At 43.0% G+C, this 4,898-nt stretch overlaps 1 long non-coding RNA gene across 1 annotated transcript; it reads right to left on the bottom strand.

Moving 5' to 3' along the window:
- Positions 1 to 882: 882 nt before the first annotated feature.
- LOC106698764 lies at positions 883 to 3,524 on the bottom strand. Its single transcript, XR_001350151.2, has 2 exons — positions 2,420 to 3,524; positions 883 to 1,912 (listed from the first exon to the last, which is right to left on the bottom strand). It is a non-coding gene; the product is annotated as an uncharacterized LOC106698764 (long non-coding RNA).
- Between the last annotated feature and the right edge of the window lie 1,374 nt (positions 3,525 to 4,898).

Below are 4,898 nucleotides of genomic sequence, written 5' to 3'. Positions count from 1 at the left end.
CAGCCAGGCTGAGGGACCCCACCTGTACACGAATTCGTGTACTGGGCCTCTAGTAGTCATATAAGAGCAGCAGTGTGGGCATTCTCACAGTCTACCTGAGAGCACAGCCAAATTTTCCAAAGTGTGGTTATGAGACCTGTCAGTTACTGCTTCTCGGCAGAGCACAGAGTGCTCCAGCTAAAGGCGTGTCAGGTCTCCTACTTATAAAGAATCGAGTCTCCTAGGGTTTGCACCATCGAGACCTGCCCATACCCACTCTCCCTGGATTGCTTCCTTGGAAGTTTTTTTCAAACCCCCTTAAGCCCTACTGTGGACTCACTGGTGGCTCTGAGGGAGCAATTAGTTTGTGAAACTAATGCATCATCTAGTTATAAGATAATAGTAATGAGATCATCAGAAAGGGTGCAGTCAAGTGGGAACTATCTATATCTCTCCATAGTCAGCTAGCCTGAGGGTCAAACCCATCCATAGATAAATCAGCAGCCATCAAGACTTACTAACAACAAGAGTACTCACATAACCCACACAAGGGACATCTCTGGAGCACCTGGTTCACATGCAAAGACTGTATCACTGAGTTTCACAAGACATCTACTACATAAGGACATTTTACCTAGAACAGAAGCCAAAATGGGGATATATTTAGAGATCTCCAAATAAAGACCTTCCCAGATTAAAAAAAAAAAAAAAGACTAAAGGAGTTTATTATCACCAAACTAGCTCTGCAAGAAATGCTAAAGGGACTGTTGTGAGAAGAATAGAGAGAAAGAGAGGAACACAGGCATAAAGAACAAAAAAATCAATTAAAATATATTTTAAAAAAAGTTAGGAGGGAAAACAAGGGATGAGAAAACCCATGCAGATCCAATGAATAAATCTAAATCAGATACAACCAAGTGTCATTTTAATATTGATACAGCAGTATGTTAGGGAACAACACATCCAATAGGGCCCCTTCCACTAGGATAGAGTGTGTGGGACTGCAAGGTCAGGCATGATCACTGGGAGCTCCTTTCTTTCTCTTGGGGTAAGTGGCCCAGGTTTTGGGTCTCAGGCAAAGCTGCCTTTAGCCCTGATTTTATAAAAGTATACTAGATCAGAGCCCGATTCAGAGGCCTCACGGGTCAGGCCAGGACGAAGGATCCCATGATGGCCCTCTTACTAAGATGCATCCTGATTAAGAAGAACATCTGTCTCCCACAGCTACCACTCAACCCTTGGGCAGTATGAGGGGAAGCGGGAAGTATAAGCTAACAAGACCCAGGCAGAATCGACCAAGAAGGTCCCCAACAGTGCCAACCCTCACAGTGGACCCTTGAACCTCATGTGGAGGTTATGTGGATCCCAATGTTGGCTGTCAACTGCCCTTCCACCTCTTTATTCTACCTAAGAATAGAAAACTGGATAGCTCACCAGTCTTGTCCTCATAAGTCCCCAAAAGCAATACTGAATAGACAAAAAATAATTCGGAGAACTTTCCAATCCAGGCAATCCCTAACATCAACCCAGCAACCTGTAGCCTAGAGTCCACACCCCTCGTTTCTCATGTCGTCACTCTGAAAAACCCGGGAGGGACCTCACTGCCTCTGAACTCCTTCCAGAAAGAGAACAGGTCTGGGGCCATGATGCCTGGCTGAGGGCACATGCTGGGGAAAGGATGTCATATCAGGAGGGAACCTGGAACCTGGAGGAAAGGTGGGGCGGGCATTGTTGACTTTTATTACAGGAAACTGACAGGAGAGGCATACAAGACAAGATCACGTTCTGGAAGACTGAGGGTTCAGGCGGGGACAGGAGCACGAAGGAGGCACGTGTGTTTCTGGCCGGGATCCTCAGGGGGCAAAGACGGCAGGATCCACCGATGACTTCAGAAAGCCCACAGCAGCTTTCACCAGCCCATCCGTGGCGGAGCCTGTGAGGAGAAAACAAAAATGAGGGCTGAGGGACAACAGTGAGAGGAAGTGCCTTTCTCCCAGTCTCCCCTCAACCTCCTTGTCATCTCCCCTGAGTCCTGCTTGTATCTTTGCTTAGCACCCCCCCACTTTTATCATCACATCCCCCAGATTCCCTTTCCTCCCCTCTGGCCCCAGAAATATCCAGCAGCAGTGAGATAATAAACACTCAAAAAAGAAATGCCCCAAGTTCAGTCTCACTCTCAGTATAATACTGACAGAGTGTGAAGAATAAATGCCACTTCATGTCCCTTTTCCAACTCACACTCCCCATCGATGCTCCTTTTCGCTCTTGACACACCTCCCACTGCCCCCACTGGAGGACAGCACCCTCATCCTGCCCAGGAGAGAACTAGCAGGGAGACCTGAAAAGGTCTGGACCAGGACTGCCTGGGGGCTCAATGTCCAGGAAGATGTGGAGCTTCCTAAGGAGGGAAGGAGCTGAGGGCTCAGGCTGGTGCTCCTACCTGCATGGCTGTGAATCCAGGCCACAGCTTTCCGTTCCAGAAGCTCCCACTCGCACTTCATGTCCTTATACTTGTCATGCAGCCAGATCACCGCCAGGACAGTGGCCCAGCCTGAGGAATCCACACTCTACAACAGAGACACGCCCCTGAAGCCTGCACTCCCTCCTCACCTACCAGGTCCCTCCCCCCACTCATTGCTACTAAATGAGGTTACCTGGTCTCCCTTAACCTGCTCAATGACTGGTAAGGCACAATGCCAGGCCCTAAACCTCAGGGCAACCATCCAGTGAGTCTTAAGGTAGAAACGTCTTGAATTTTTAATGCAGTGTAACCACCAGGACATTGTTTGAAACTCCTAAGATACCCCCAAGGAGGATTAGCCAGCTGTGACAAAACAACAAAACACACACGCATGGTGGCTTTCTATTTTTTCCAAAGCATCTTCATGTATGTGTTTTTATTTGAACCCTCACCAACACAAAAAAATATTGAGGAATTACCAATAGCCACATGGTTTAAGAGAGAAAACTGATGCATATAAAAGTGAAATGATTTGCCCAAAGTGAGTCTTCTAGCACATGACGGAGCTGGGACTGGAGACCAAACATTCTGGTTCAAGGTCACAGTGCTCATCCAGCTCAACAGAAAGTCGTCCACAGACCAGAAAAAGGTGAGTTTTCACCCACGGCTCTTGATTCCAGTTTTTGGAGACAATAGATTAAAATAAATTCTTTTATATCGTGAGGGTTAAAATTTGGAAACAGCTATCATGGCCTCTGAGTAGACTTGTTTCAGATCAAAATCCCCAGTTCCTTTCCTTCTCCCTTAAGAGGACTTCTGTCAAAGCAGTAAGAATCCCGTGTTTGTTCTCCTAGTCTAGAAACAAACACAGTGATTTCTAAAATACATCTCTTTAGATGGTCACATCTGGAGGTAAATGTACTTATAAAATTCCATGACTCCAGCCCCAGATTATATAATACATAAAGTTTTCCTGACAATCCTTTTGCCTTCAACTAATCATGTTTCAAATACAGTGGGGCCTTGACTTACAAGTGTCCCGACTAACGAGTTTTTCGAGATACGAGGCGATTTTTGCTTTGAGTTGCGAGCTAAAATTCGGGTCACGAGCCAGCTTCAGATACCCCACCGCTGGTTGGCGCAACGAACGTCACAGTGAACGCCACAACATCAGCCCAGCAACACGTGTCTCACTCGTTCACTTTTTGATTTGACATACAAGTAATTTGAGTTACGAGCTCCGTCACGGAACGAATTAAACTTGTAAGTCAAGGCCCCACTGTATGCTGATTGATAATAAGTTGATGGTCCTCTCAAATCTCTAATTTTCATGTGCAACCACTAAGTCATTTGGCCTCTATTCTCTACCTGTATAGTTGAGAATTTAGAATGAGAAAGAGTGTTGATGCCAGCTTTTTTTTTTTTTTTTAATTCAAGTCATTGTTCAGGTCTTTTGGGATCCTGATTTTCTTGTCTACTACGCCATCTCCCAGTTTTGTCACATACAAATAGGATAGTATTGGTCTACATCTTCACGTAAATACTCATTGAAAATATGGACCCCCAGAGAATCAGAGACTGGGGGATCTGCATATCTGTTTCATTTGAATAAATTCATTATTCAGTACCATGGGTTTCCAAGTAGTTTGTAATCAGTCCATATACTAATCATTAAGAAAAGTTCAAATTCCTTAATGAAATTCAGATACACCAGGTCTTCATTCCCTTGATTTATTGACTAAGTTACCATGTCCAAGAAGAAAGTGTTAGTCTAACATGTCTTGTTCTCAATGAAACCGAGCTAGATCTTTATGATCCTTAATATCTTCTTTGAATTGTCTATAAATTCATTACATTTGTTAATCAAATTAATAAATTATTTATAAATTACTCTTGTAATTATCTGTTTTAAAAGTCTTTTCAATAGAAATATAGTTTTAAGTATCCTCACAGCCACATGTAAAAATGTAAAAATAAAAAAGTTCAATTATGTTATTAATAATATATTTTATTTAACCTAGTACGTTTAAAAGTATTTTTAAAATATAGTTTTATTAAAAAATATATATTTTTTTGTTGATTTCAGAGAGGAAGGGAGAGGGAGAGACAGAAACATCAATGATGATTGGCTGCCTCCTGCACGCCCCCTACTGGGGATCTAGCCTGCAACCAGGGCATGTGACCTAACTGGGAATCAAACCATGACCTTCCGGTTCATAGGTACACACTCAACCACTGAGCAACATCAACCAGTCTAATCTAATATATTTAAAATAACATGTTAACATATAACCAATATAAAAATAATAAATAATATTTTACATTCCTTTTTATATGAAGTTTTTAAAATCAGAATGCATTTCACAATTATAGCACATCTCATCTCAAGGCAATTAAAAATGTAGTTCCTCATTTGCATTGGCCATATTTGAAGAGCTTGATAGTTACATCTAACTAG

Source organism: Myotis lucifugus, unplaced genomic scaffold (assembly GCF_000147115.1).
Source record: "Myotis lucifugus unplaced genomic scaffold, Myoluc2.0 scaffold_229, whole genome shotgun sequence".
In the NCBI taxonomy this organism is placed as follows: domain Eukaryota; kingdom Metazoa; phylum Chordata; class Mammalia; order Chiroptera; family Vespertilionidae; genus Myotis; species Myotis lucifugus.
The sequence above is the reverse complement of the archived record's forward strand: the minus strand, read 5'-3'. Positions and strand labels throughout refer to the sequence as shown.